Raw genomic sequence first — 15,000 nt, 5'->3', positions numbered from 1 at the left:
GTATTCATTTCTAAACACCTTTGGCCAGGGCTGAAGACCGCGACTAACCCCTTTGAAACTTGTCTCTCAGGGAGCTGCGATCCATCAAACATTTCATTGTTAACAGAGGGGAACCATTACTTGGTTAAGACGATAGGACACGCGTTCCCCACCATTTCGCATCCAATCGAATTGCCGCACAAGAGCTCGTTACCTGAGAAAGGTATAGCATTGGCTCGCAGCTAGTGTATTGCAGTTCAGACAGATAGGCCACTTTAGATAGTTCTTAGTGTTCACAGTTATCACCAAGACTAGACCCATATGGATTTAATTCTTCAAGGAGCAGCGGCTCCACCAATAAGAGAGATGAAGACATGTTTTCGGATGGCCACAACGCCCCCTCGCCACCCAAATGTGCATGTTTTAAGTGTACATTGGGAGTCGACGGAACATCGGGAGTCCGCTTGCTTTCTCCGGATCAGCTGCCACCCCCCTGATCTACCAGATAGACAAGAACATGTCTTCTCCACCAATCTCATCCACCGAAGCTCCGATCATGGCTTCTTCTACCTTTATACTGATATACCCCCACGGAGCAACATGCGGGCAAGGGAACTCTTGCTACCCTTCAGTAAAGCAGGTATCTCTTATAGATGGTGACTGCACCTTGGCCAGGATTGAAGACCGCGACTAACCCCTTTGAAACTTGTCTCTCAGGGAGCTGCGATCCATCAAACATTTCATTGTTAACAGAGGGGAACCATTACTTGGTTAAGACGATAGGACACGCGTTCCCCACCATTTCGCATCCAATCGAATTGCCGCACAAGAGCTCGTTACCTAAGAAAGGTATAGCATTGGCTCGCAGCTAGTGTATTGCAGTTCAGACAGATAGGCCACTTTAGATAGTTCTTAGTGTTCACAGTTATCACCAAGACTAGACCCATATGGAATTAATTCTTCAAGGAGCAGCGGTCCACCAATAAGAGAGATGAAGACATGTTTTCGGATGGCCACAACGCCCCCTCGCCACCCAAATGTGCATGTTTCAAGTGTACATTGGGAGTCGACGGAACATCGGGAGTCCGCTTGCTTTCTCCGGATCAGCTGCCACCCCCCTGATCTACCAGATAGACAAGAACATGTCTTCTCCGCCAATCTCATCCACCGAAGCTCCGATCATGGCTTCTTCTACCTTTATACTGATATACCCCCACGGAGCAACATGCGGGCAAGGGAACTCTTGCTACCCTTCAGTAAAGCAGGTATCTCTTATAGATGGTGACTGCACCTTGGCCAGGATTGAAGACCGCGACTAACCCCTTTGAAACTTGTCTCTCAGGGAGCTGCGATCCATCAAACATTTCATTGTTAACAGAGGGGAACCATTACTTGGTTAAGACGACCGGACACGCGTTCCCCACCATTTCGCATCCAATCGAATCGCCGCACAAGAGCTCGTTACCTGAGAAAGGTATAGCATTGGCTCGCAGCTTGTGTATTGCAGTTCAGACAGATAGGCCACTTTAGATAGTTCTTCGTGTTCACAGTTAAGACCACGGCTAGACCCATATGGAATTAATTCTTCAAGGAGCAGCGGTACACCAAGCATTTCATTGTGTACTAGAAAGCACCTCTACCATGTAACAAACATACGACCACCAAATTTCTGCTTACTTCCCCCAGCGGATAGTATTTGCTAGTATCATCCACAAAGTAAATCAATTTTTTCAATGTACCGCTTCTTGGGGGAACTGGGCATGAATCAATCAAGCATTTTGAGGTAGCATGTCCGCTTCACCGCGAGGTGCTCTGAATACCATTATACATTCTTTTTCATCATCCACTTTCAGACCACTACAAGACCCATACTGAATTAATTCCTCAAGGAGCTGCAGTCCACAAAACATTTTACTGTGTACTAGAGGGCACCTCCACCATGTAACAGAAAACATACAACCTTCTTAATTTAATTCTGCATTGTTTCCCAGACGATTTGTTAGCCATACAACAGTACCATCCACAGTAATTCACCTCTTTGAAATCCAATGCATTGTAGAGAAACTGAGGTGGTAGCATTCAAACCGTTCTGTAATGTTAATTCTGCTTCATAGAAAGGTGCTACAGGTTCCACAATAATTAATTGGATATTTTTGCAATATATATAGGGCGAGAAAACTCGGGGGGACTCCCTTTTCATTTATGTACATATTCTTTCCATATTGCAAATAATTCCAATTTTTCCCGATTGCATGTCCCCCTAATATACCCAAAATGGGCCTATCGATGGGTTCACAAAGGTACCCAAAATATGAGATTTTGACTGAAAGAGGCTGGCTAACTTCCGGGAACATGATCATAGGAAATAGGTCAAAATCCCGAATCGCAGTTGTTTACGAACAACCACGAACGGAGACTTAAAATAACCTATAAGGCTGGAATTCATGGGGCCTGTATAACAGGCATTTACACAGACTCTCGGGAGGGAGGGCTCTGTGGCCGGGAGAATTTTCTGGCTCCCCGCCCGAAACTTTTCAGAGTCCCTAATGCCTGCTTGAATGTGAATAAGCAGAGCCCGGTAGCTGATATTTTGCCGGGGTGTGGAGGCCCCGGTCGCCGCCAAATTCCTCTGGTCACAGCTTGTGTTAATACACATGTTAATTTTACATGCAAACCACCAATGACAATTTTCCTCGGCCGCGGAGGCCTCGGTCGCCGCCAGAATTTTCTGGTTCCCGCTCAATATATTGCAGAGTCCTGCAGGCCTGCTTCTGTAGGAATATGCAGAGCCCGGTAGCTGATATTTTGCCGGGGTGAGGAGGCCTCGGTCGCCGCCAAATTCCTCTCATCCCAGCTTGTGTTAATACACATGTTAATTTTACATGCAAAACCACCAATTACCATTTCCTCGGCCGCGGAGGCCTCGGTCGCCGGGAGATTTTCCTGGCTCCCCGCTCAATATACTGCACAGTCCCGCAGGCCTGTCTCCAGTGGAATACACACAGTCCGAGAGCCGAAAATTTGCCGGGGTGTGGAGGCCTCGGTCGCCAACAGATTGCCATAGGCTCTGGCTGCAATATTTACCGTGTATTTTTTCCCTCCAGAGACACCACTACACCCTATATAACCCAAAATGGGCCTTGACGCGTGTACACGCGGAGCCCGAGCGCCGAGAGTTCTCCCGGCCGCGGAGGCCTCGGTCGCCGGGAGAATTTCAACGGCCCCTGCTCGAAATTTTTCTAAGTCCAGAATGCCTGCTTCTCCCAGCCTGTGTTAATACACATGTTAATTTAACATGTAAAATCACCAAGGACCATTTCCTCGGCCGCGGAGGCCTCGGTCACCGCCAGAATTTTCTGGCTGCCCGCTCCCCATGGGTAGACGCGCTGCCCAAGCGCCGAGAGTTCTCCCGGCCGCGGAGGCCTCGGTCGCCGGGAGAATTTCTCCGGCCCCTGCTCGAAATTTTTCAAAGTCCAGAATGCCTGCTTCTCCCAGCATGTGTTAATACACATGTTAATTTAACATGTAATATTACCAATGACCTTTTCCTCGGCCGCGGAGGCCTCGGTCGCCGCCAGAATTTTCTGGCTGCCCGCTCCCCATGGGTAGACGCGGAGCCCGAGCGCCGAGAGTTCTCCCGGCCGCGGAGGCCTCGGTCGCCGGGAGAATTTCTCCGGCCCCTGCTCGAAATTTTTCAAAGTCCAGAATGCCTAGTTCTCCCAGCCTGTGTTAATACACATGTTAATTTAACATGTAAAATTACCAAGGATTATTATCCCGGCCGCAGAGGCCTCGGTCGCCGCCAGAAATTTCTGGCTCCCCGCTCAATGTATTGCAGAGTCCCGCAGGCTTGCTTCTCCAAGCCTGTGTTAATACACATGTTAATTTAACATGTAAAATTACAGAGGATTATTTCCCCGGCCGCGGAGGCCTCGGTCGCCGCCAGAATTTTCTGGCTGCCCGCTCAATGTATTGCAGAGTCCCGCAGGCTTGCTTCTCCAAGCCTGTGTTAATACACATGTTAATTTAACATGCAAAATCACCAATGACAAATTCCTCGGCCGCGGAGGCCTCGATCGCCGGGAAAATGTTCTGGCTCCCTGCTCGAATTTTTTTTCTAAGTCCCGATTCGCTATTACAGGCTGGCGCACGGAGTCCGAGGGGCGTAAATATGCCGGGTAGTGGTGCCTTCCGTCGCCGAGACATTTTACAATTGCCTGGGAGCAGTATTTAACATGTTAATTTTTTCCCCTCGTGACACCACTACCCCCTATATAACGCAAAATGGGCCTTGCCAAGGGGGCGCGCAACGCCCGAGCGCGGGCGTTTTTCCCGGCCGCCGAGACCTCCATCGCCGGGAGAATGTCTTCAGCTATTTGCTAGATTTCCCGATTCGCCCCGCACGACAAACAACCACGAACGAGGTGGTTTTCGAGAGTTCTCCCGGCCGCGGAGGCCTCGGTCGCAGGGAGAATTTCCCTGGCCCCTGCTCGAAATTTTTCTAAGTCCAGAATGCCTGCATCTCCCAGCCTGTGTTAAAACACATGTTAATTTAACATGTAAAATTACCAATGACCATTTCCTCGGCCGCAGAGGCCTCGGTCGCAGCCAGAATTTTCTGGCTCCCTGCTCAATATATTGCAGAGTCCCGCATGCTTGCTTCTCCAAGCCTGTGTTAATACACATGTTAATTTAACATGTAAAATTACCGAGGATTATTTCCCCGGCCGCGGAGGCCTCGGTCGCCGCCAGAAATTTCTGGCTCCCCGCTCAATATATTGCAGCGACCCGCAGGCTTGCTTCTCCCAGCCTGTGTTAATACACATGTTAATTTAACATGTAAAATCACCAAGGACCATTTCCTCGGCCGCGGAGGCCTCGGTCGCCGCCAGAATTTTCTGGCTGCCCGCTCCCCATGTGTAGACGCGGAGCCCGAGCGCCGAGAGTTCTCCCGGCCGCGGAGGCCTCGTAGCCGGGAGAATTTCTCGGGCCCCTGCTCGAAATTTTTCTAAGTCCAGAATGCCTGCTTCTCCCAGCCTGTGTTAATACACATGTTAATTTAACATGTAATTTTACCAATGACCTTTTCCTCGGCCGCGGAGGCCTCGGTCGCCGCCAGAATTTTCTGGCTCCCGGCTCAATATATTACAGAGTCCCGCAGGCCTGTCTCCAGTGGAATACACACAGTCCGAGAGCCGAAAATTTGCCGGGGTGTGGAGGCCTCGGTCGCCAACAGATTGCCATAGGCTCTGGCTGCAATATTTACCGTGTATTTTTTCCCTCCAGAGACACCACTACCCCCTATAAAACCCAAAATAGGCCTTGCGGTGGGTACACGCAGAGCCCGAGCGCCGAAGTTCTCCCGGCCGCGGAGGCCTCGGTCGCCGGGAGAATTTCTCCGGCCCCTGCTCGAAATTTTTCAAAGTCCAGAATGCCTGCTTCTCCCAGCCTGTGTTAATACACATGTTAATTTAACATGTTAAATTATCGAGGATTATTTCCCCGGCCGTGGAGGCCTCGGTCGCCGCCAGAATTTTCTGGCTCCCCGCTCAATATATTGCAGAGTCCCGCAGGCTTGCTTCTCCCAGCCTGTGTTAATACACATGTTAATTTAACATGTAAAATCACCGAGGACCATTTCCTCGGCCGCGGAGGCCTCGGTCGCCGCCAGAATTTTCTGGCTCACCTCTCAATGTATTGCAGAGTCCCGCAGGCTTGGTTCTCCAAGCCTGTGTTAATACACATGTTAATTTAACATGTAAAATTACCGAGGATTATTTCCCCGGCCGCGGAGGCCTCGGTCGCCGCCAGAATTTTCTGGCTCCCCGCTCAATGTATTGCAGAGTCCCGCAGGCTTGGTTCTCCAAGCCTGTGTTAATACACATGTTAATTTAACATGTAAAATTACCGAGGATTATTTCCCCGGCCACGGAGGCCTCGGTCGCCGACAGAATTGTCTGGCTCCCTGCTCGAATTTTTTCTAAGTCCCGATTCGCTATTACAGGCTGGCGCACGGAGTCAGAGGGGCGGGAATTCGCCGGGTAGTGGTGCCTTCCGTCGCCGAGACATTTTTCTATTGCCTGGAAGCTGTATTTAACATGTTAATTTTTTCCCCCTCGGGACACCACTACCCCCTATATAACCCAACATGGGCCTTGCCGCGGGTACACGCGGAGCCCGAGCGCCGAGTGTTCTCCCGGCCGCGGAGGCCTCGGTCGCCGGGAGAATTTCTCCGGCCCCTGCTCGAAATTTTTCAAAGTCCAGAATGCCTGCTTCTCCCAGCCTGTGTTAATACACATGTTAATTTAACATGTTAAATTACCGAGGATTATTTCCCCGGCCGTGGAGGCCTCGGTCGCCGCCAGAATTTTCTGGCTCCCCGCTCAATATATTGCAGAGTCCCGCAGGCTTGCTTTTCCCAGCCTGTGTTAATACACATGTTAATTTAACATGTAAAATTACCAATGACCATTTCCTCGGCCGCAGAGGCCTCGGTCGCCGCCAGAATTTTCTGGCTCCCCGCTCAATGTATTGCAGAGTCCCGCAGGCATGCTTCTCCAAGCCTGTGTTAATACACATGTTAATTTAACATGTTAAATTACCGAGGATTATTTCCCCGGCCGTGGAGGCCTCGGTCGCCGCCAGAATTTTCTGGCTCCCCGCTCAATATATTGCAGAGTCCCGCAGGCTTGCTTTTCCCAGCCTGTGTTAATACACATGTTAATTTAACATGTAAAATCACCAAGGACCATTTCCTCGGCCGCGGAGGCCTCGGTCGCCGCCAGAATTTTCTGGCTTCCCGCTCCCCATGGGTAGACGCGGAGCCCGAGCGCCGAGAGTTCTCCCGGCCGCGGAGGCCTCGGTCGCCGGGAGAATTTCTCCGGCCCCTGCTCGAAATTTTTCAAAGTCTAGAATGCCTAGTTCTCCCAGCCTGTGTTAATACACATGTTAATTTAACATGTAAAATTACCAAGGATTATTATCCCGGCCGCAGAGGCCTCGGTCGCCGCCAGAAATTTCTGGCTCCCCGCTCAATGTATTGCAGCGTCCCGCAGGCTTGCTTCTCCAAGCCTGTGTTAATACACATGTTAATTTAACATGTAAAATTACAGAGGATTATTTCCCCGGCCGCGGAGGCCTCGGTCGCCGCCAGAATTTTCTGGCTGCCCGCTCAATGTATTGCAGAGTCCCGCAGGCTTGCTTCTCCAAGCCTGTGTTAATACACATGTTAATTTAACATGCAAAATCACCAATGACAAATTCCTCGGCCGCGGAGGCCTCGATCGCCGGGAAAATGTTCTGGCTCCCTGCTCGAATTTTTTTTCTAAGTCCCGATTCGCTATTACAGGCTGGCGCACGGAGTCCGAGGGGCGTAAATATGCCGGGTAGTGGTGCCTTCCGTCGCCGAGACATTTTACAATTGCCTGGGAGCAGTATTTAACATGTTAATTTTTTCCCCTCGGGACACCACTACCCCCTATATAACCCAAAATGGGCCTTGCCAAGGGGGCGCGCAACGCCCGAGCGCGGGCGTTTTTCCCGGCCGCCGAGGCCTCCATCGCCGGGAGAATGTCTTCAGCTATTTGCTAGATTTCCCGATTCGCCCCGCACGGCAAACAACCACGAACGAGGTGGTTTTCGAGAGTTCTCCCGGCCGCGGAGGCCTCGGTCGCCGGGAGAATTTCTCGGGCCCCTGCTCGAAATTTTTCTAAGTCCAGAATGCCTGCATCTCCCAGCCTGTGTTAAAACACATGTTAATTTAACATGTAAAATTACCAATGACCATTTCCTCGGCCGCAGAGGCCTCGGTCGCAGCCAGAATTTTCTGGCTCCCTGCTCAATATATTGCAGAGTCCCGCATGCTTGCTTCTCCCAGCCTGTGTTAATACACATGGTTATTTAACATGTAAAATTACCGAGGATTATTTCCCTGGCCGCAGAGGCCGCGGTCGCCGCCAGAATTTTCTGGCTCCCCGCTCAATGTATTGCAGAGTCCCGCAGGCTTGCTTCTCCAAGCCTGTGTTAATACACATGTTAATTTAACATGTAAAATTACCGAGGATTATTTCCCCGGCCGCGGAGGCCTCGGTCGCCGCCAGAATTTTCTGGCTCCCCGCTCAATATATTGCAGCGACCCGCAGGCTTGCTTCTCCCAGCCTGTGTTAATACACATGTTAATTTAACATGTAAAATTACCGAGGATTATTTCCCCGGCCGCGGAGGCTTCGGTCGCCGCCAGAATTTTCTGGCTCCCGGCTCAATATATTACAGAGTCCCGCAGGCCTGTCTCCAGTGGAATACACACAGTCCGAGAGCCGAAAATTTGCCGGGGTGTGGAGGCCTCGGTCGCCAACAGATTGCCATAGGCTCTGGCTGCAATATTTACCGTGTATTTTTTCCCTCCAGAGACACCACTACCCCCTATATAACCCAAAATGGGCCTTGCGGCGTGTACACGCGGAGCCCGAGCGCCGAAGTTCTCCCGGCCGCGGAGGCCTCGGTCGCCGGGAGAATTTCTCCGGCCCCTGCTCGAAATTTTTCAAAGTCCAGAATGCCTGCTTCTCCCAGCCTGTGTTAATACACATGTTAATTTAACATGTAAAATTACCGAGGATTATTTCCCCGGCCGCGGAGGCCTCGGTCGCCGCCAGAATTTTCTGGCTCCCCGCTCAATGTATTGCAGAGTCCCGCAGGCTTGCTTCTCCCAGCCTGTGTTAATACACATGTTAATTTAACATGTAAAATCATTGAGGACCATTTCCTCGGCCGCGGAGGCCTCGGTCGCCGCCAGAATTTTCTGGCTCCCCGCTCAATGTATTGCAGAGTCCCGCAGGCTTGCTTCTCCCAGCCTGTGTTAATACACATGTTAATTTAACATGTAAAATCAACAAGGACCATTTCCTCGGCCGCGGAGGCCTCGGTCGCCGCCAGAATTTTCTGGCTGCCCGCTCCCCATTGGTAGACGCGGAGCCCGAGCGCCGAGAGTTCTCCCGGCCGCGGAGGCCTCGGTCGCCGGGAGAATTTCTCCGGCCCCTGCTCGAAATTTTTCAAAGTCCAGAATGCCTGCTTCTCCCAGCATGTGTTAATACACATGTTAATTTAACATGTAATATTACCAATGACCTTTTCCTCGTCCGCGGAGGCCTCGGTCGCCGCCAGAATTTTCTGGCTGCCCGCTCCCCATGGGTAGACGCGCTGCCCGAGCGCCGAGATTTCTCCCGGCCGCGGAGGCCTCTGTCGCCGGGAGAATTTCTCTGGCCCCTGCTCGAAATTTTTCAAAGTCCAGAATGCCTAGTTCTCCCAGCCTGTGTTAATACACATGTTAATTTAACATGTAAAATTACCAAGGATTATTATCCCGGCCGCAGAGGCCTCGGTCGCCGCCAGAAATTTCTGGCTCCCCGCTCAATGTATTGCAGAGACCCGCAGGCTTGCTTCTCCAAGCCTGTGTTAATACACATGTTAATTTAACATGTAAAATTACCGAGGATTATTTCCCCGGCCGCGGAGGCCTCGATCGCCGCCAGAAATTTCTGGCTCCCCGCTCAATATATTGCAGCGACCCGCAGGCTTGCTTCTCCCAGCCTGTGTTAATACACATGTTAATTTAACATGTAAAATCACCAAGGACCATTTCCTCGGCCGCGGAGGCCTCGGTCGCCGCCAGAATTTTCTGGCTGCCCGCTCCCCATGTGTAGACGCGGAGCCCGAGCGCCGAGAGTTCTCCCGGCCGCGGAGGCCTCGGTCGCCGCCAGAATTTTCTGGCTCCCCGCTCAATGTATTGCAGAGTCCCGCAGGCTTGCTTCTCCAAGCCTGTGTTAATACACATGTTAATTTAACATGCAAAATCACCAATGACAATTTCCTCGGCCGCGGAGGCCTCCATCGCCGGGAGAATTTTCTGGCTCTCTGCTCGAATTTTTTCTAAGTCCCGATTCGCTATTACAGGCTGGCGCACGGAGTCCGAGGGGCGGAAATATGCCGGGTAGTGGTGCCTTCCGTCGCCGAGACATTTTACAATTGCCTGGGAGCAGTATTTAACATGTTAATTTTTTCCCCCTCGGGACACCACTACCCCCTATATAACCCAAAATGGGCCATGCAATGGGTGCCCACAACGCCCGAGCGCGGGCATTTTTCCCGGGCGCCGAGGCCTCGATCGCCGGGAGAATGTCTCCAGCTATTTGCATGATGTCCCGATTCGCCCCACAAGGCGAACAACCACGAACGAGGTGGTTTTCGTTCGTGGTTGTTTTCGTTCGTGGTTGTTTACTGTTCGTGGTTGTTTTCATTCGTGGTTGTTGTGCGTTCGTGGTTGTTGTCGTTCGGGGTTGTTTTCCGTTCGTGGTTGTTGTCGTTCGTGGTTGTTGTCGTTCGTGGTTGTTGTCGTTCGTGGTTGTTTTCCGTTCGTGGTTGTTTTACGTTCGTGGTTGTTTTCGAGGCAATTGGTACTTTGAAAATTTCAATCGGTTAGCTAGAAAAAATTCTCCCGGCGGTGATTGCCTTGATCGCCGGGAGAATTTTCTGGCTCCCCGATAAAATTTTTTCCAAGTCCCGATTCGCTCTTACTAGCTGGCGCACGGAGTCCGAGGGGCGGGAATTCGCCGGGTAGTGGTGTGTTCCGTCGCCGAGACATTTTCCTATTGCCTGGAAGCAGTATTTAACATGTTAATTTTTTCCCCCTCGGGACACCACTACCCCCTATATAACACAAAATGGGCCTTGCCGCGGGTACACCCGGAGCCCGAGCGCCGAGAGTTCTCCCGGCCGCAGAGGCCTCGGTCGCCGGGAGATTTTCTCCGGCCCCTGCTCGAAATTTTCCAAAGTCCAGAATGCCTGCTTCTCCCAGCCTGTGTTAATACACATGTTAATTTAACATGTAAAATCACCAAGGACCATTTCCTCGGCCGCGGAGGCCTCGGTCGCCGCCAGAATTTTCTGGCTGCCCGCTCCCCAAGGGTAGACGCGGAGCCCGAGCGCCGAGAGTTCTCCCGGCCGCGGAGGCCTCGGTCGCCGGGAGAATTTCTCCGGCCCCTGCTCGAAATTTTTCAAAGTCCAGAATGCCTGCTTCTCCCAGCATGTGTTAATACACATGTTAATTTAACATGTAATATTACCAATGACCTTTTCCTCGGCCGCGGAGGCCTCGGTCGCCGCCAGAATTTTCTGGCTGCCCGCTCCCCATGGGTAGACGCGGAGCCCGAGCGCCGAGAGTTCTCCCGGCCGCGGAGGCCTCGGTCGCCGGGAGAATTTCTCCGGCCCCTGCTCGAAATTTTTCAAAGTCCAGAATGCCTAGTTCTCCCAGCCTGTGTTAATACACATGTTAATTTAACATGTAAAATTACCAAGGATTATTATCCCGGCCGCAGAGGCCTCGGTCGCCGCCAGAAATTTCTGGCTCCCCGCTCAATGTATTGCAGAGTCCCGCAGGCTTGCTTCTCCAAGCCTGTGTTAATACACATGTTAATTTAACATGTAAAATTACAGAGGATTATTTCCCCGGCCGCGGAGGCCACGGTCGCCGCCAGAATTTTCTGGCTGCCCGCTCAATGTATTGCAGAGTCCCGCAGGCTTGCTTCTCCAAGCCTGTGTTAATACACATGTTAATTTAACATGCAAAATCACCAATGACAAATTCCTCGGCCGCGGAGGCCTCGATCGCCGGGAAAATGTTCTGGCTCCCTGCTCGAATTTTTTTTCTAAGTCCCGATTCGCTATTACAGGCTGGCGCACGGAGTCCGAGGGGCGTAAATATGCCGGGTAGTGGTGCCTTCCGTCGCCGAGACATTTTACAATTGCCTGGGAGCAGTATTTAACATGTTAATTTTTTCCCCTCGGGACACCACTACCCCCTATATAACCCAAAATGGGCCTTGCCAAGGGGGCGCGCAACGCCCGAGCGCGGGCGTTTTTCCCGGCCGCCGAGGCCTCCATCGCCGGGAGAATGTCTTCAGCTATTTGCTAGATTTCCCGATTCGCCCCGCACGGCAAACAACCACGAACGAGGTGGTTTTCGAGAGTTCTCCCGGCCGCAGAGGCCTCGGTCGCCGGGAGAATTTCTCGGGCCCCTGCTCGAAATTTTTCTAAGTCCAGAATGCCTGCATCTCCCAGCCTGTGTTAAAACACATGTTAATTTAACATGTAAAATTACCAATGACCATTTCCTCGGCCGCAGAGGCCTCGGTCGCAGCCAGAATTTTCTGGCTCCCTGCTCAATATATTGCAGAGTCCCGCATGCTTGCTTCTCCCAGCCTGTGTTAATACACATGGTTATTTAACATGTAAAATTACCGAGGATTATTTCCCTGGCCGCAGAGGCCGCGGTCGCCGCCAGAATTTTCTGGCTCCCCGCTCAATGTATTGCAGAGTCCCGCAGGCTTGCTTCTCCAAGCCTGTGTTAATACACATGTTAATTTAACATGTAAAATTACCGAGGATTATTTCCCCGGCCGCGGAGGCCTCGGTCGCCGCCAGAATTTTCTGGCTCCCCGCTCAATATATTGCAGCGACCCGCAGGCTTGCTTCTCCCAGCCTGTGTTAATACACATGTTAATTTAACATGTAAAATTACCGAGGATTATTTCCCCGGCCGCGGAGGCCTCGGTCGCCGCCAGAATTTTCTGGCTCCCGGCTCAATATATTACAGAGTCCCGCAGGCCTGTCTCCAGTGGAATACACACAGTCCGAGAGCCGAAAATTTGCCGGCGTGTGGAGGCCTCGGTCGCCAACAGATTGCCATAGGCTCTGGCTGCAATATTTACCGTGTATTTTTTCCCTCCAGAGACACCACTACCCCCTATATAACCCAAAATGGGCCTTGCGGCGGGTACACGCGGAGCCCGAGCGCCGAAGTTCTCCCGGCCGCGGAGGCCTCGGTCGCCGGGAGAATTTCTCCGGCCCCTGCTCGAAATTTTTCAAAGTCCAGAATGCCTGCTTCTCCCAGCCTGTGTTAATACACATGTTAATTTAACATGTAAAATTACCGAGGATTATTTCCCCGGCCGCGGAGGCCTCGGTCGCCGCCAGAATTTTCTGGCTCCCCGCTCAATGTATTGCAGAGTCCCGCAGGCTTGCTTCTCCCAGCCTGTGTTAATACACATGATAATTTAACATGTAAAATCATTGAGGACCATTTCCTCGGCCGCGGAGGCCTCGGTCGCCGCCAGAATTTTCTGGCTCCCCGCTCAATGTATTGCAGAGTCCCGCAGGCTTGCTTCTCCCAGCCTGTGTTAATACACATGTTAATTTAACATGTAAAATCAACAAGGACCATTTCCTCGGCCGCGGAGGCCTCGGTCGCCGCCAGAATTTTCTGGCTGCCCGCTCCCCATTGGTAGACGCGGAGCCCGAGCGCCGAGAGTTCTCCCGGCCGCGGAGGCCTCGGTCGCCGGGAGAATTTCTCCGGCCCCTGCTCGAAATTTTTCAAAGTCCAGAATGCCTGCTTCTCCCAGCATGTGTTAATACACATGTTAATTTAACATGTAATATTACCAATGACCTTTTCCTCGGCCGCGGAGGCCTCGGTCGCCGCCAGAATTTTCTGGCTGCCCGCTCCCCATGGGTAGACGCGCTGCCCGAGCGCCGAGAGTTCTCCCGGCCGCGGAGGCCTCGGTCGCCGGGAGAATTTCTCCGGCCCCTGCTCGAAATTTTTCAAAGTCCAGAATGCCTAGTTCTCCCAGCCTGTGTTAATACACATGTTAATTTAACATGTAAAATTACCAAGGATTATTATCCCGGCCGCAGAGGCCTCGGTCGCCGCCAGAAATTTCTGGCTCCCCGCTCAATGTATTGCAGAGTCCCGCAGGCTTGCTTCTCCAAGCCTGTGTTAATACACATGTTAATTTAACATGTAAAATTACCGAGGATTATTTCCCCGGCCGCGGAGGCCTCGGTCGCCGCCAGAAATTTCTGGCTCCCCGCTCAATATATTGCAGCGACCCGCAGGCTTGCTTCTCCCAGCCTGTGTTAATACACATGTTAATTTAACATGTAAAATCACCAAGGACCATTTCCTCGGCCGCGGAGGCCTCGGTCGCCGCCAGAATTTTCTGGCTGCCCGCTCCCCATGTGTAGACGCGGAGCCCGAGCGCCGAGAGTTCTCCCGGCCGCGGAGGCCTCGGTCGCCGCCAGAATTTTCTGGCTCCCCGCTCAATGTATTGCAGAGTCCCGCAGGCTTGCTTCTCCAAGCCTGTGTTAATACACATGTTAATTTAACATGCAAAATCACCAATGACAATTTCCTCGGCCGCGGAGGCCTCCATCGCCGGGAGAATTTTCTGGCTCTCTGCTCGAATTTTTTCTAAGTCCCGATTCGCTATTACAGGCTGGCGCACGGAGTCCGAGGGGCGGAAATATGCCGGGTAGTGGTGCCTTCCGTCGCCGAGACATTTTACAATTGCCTGGGAGCAGTATTTAACATGTTAATTTTTTCCCCCTCGGGACACCACTACCCCCTATATAACCCAAAATGGGCCATGCAATGGGTGCCCACAACGCCCGAGCGCGGGCATTTTTCCCGGGCGCCGAGGCCTCGATCGCCGGGAGAATGTCTCCAGCTATTTGCATGATGTCCCGATTCGCCCCACAAGGCGAACAACCACGAACGAGGTGGTTTTCGTTCGTGGTTGTTTTCGTTCGTGGTTGTTTACCGTTCGTGGTTGTTTTCATTCGTGGTTGTTGTGCGTTCGTGGTTGTTGTCGTTCGGGGTTGTTTTCCGTTCGTGGTTGTTGTCGTTCGTGGTTGTTGTCGTTCGTGGTTGTTGTCGTTCGTGGTTGTTTTCCGTTCGTGGTTGTTTTACGTTCGTGGTTGTTTTCGAGGCAATTGGTACTTTGAAAATTTCAATCGGTTAGCTAGAAAAAATTCTCCCGGCGGTGATTGCCTTGATCGCCGGGAGAATTTTCTGGCTCCCCGATAAAATTTTTTCCAAGTCCCGATTCGCTCTTACAAGCTGGCGCACGGAGTCCGAGGGGCGGGAATTCGCCGGGTAGTGGTGCGTTCCGTCGCCGAGACATTTTCCTATTG

This window comes from Bacillus rossius, unplaced genomic scaffold (assembly GCF_032445375.1).
Source record: "Bacillus rossius redtenbacheri isolate Brsri unplaced genomic scaffold, Brsri_v3 Brsri_v3_scf701, whole genome shotgun sequence".
In the NCBI taxonomy this organism is placed as follows: Eukaryota; Metazoa; Arthropoda; class Insecta; order Phasmatodea; family Bacillidae; genus Bacillus; species Bacillus rossius.
This window is presented reverse-complemented; position numbering follows the sequence as displayed.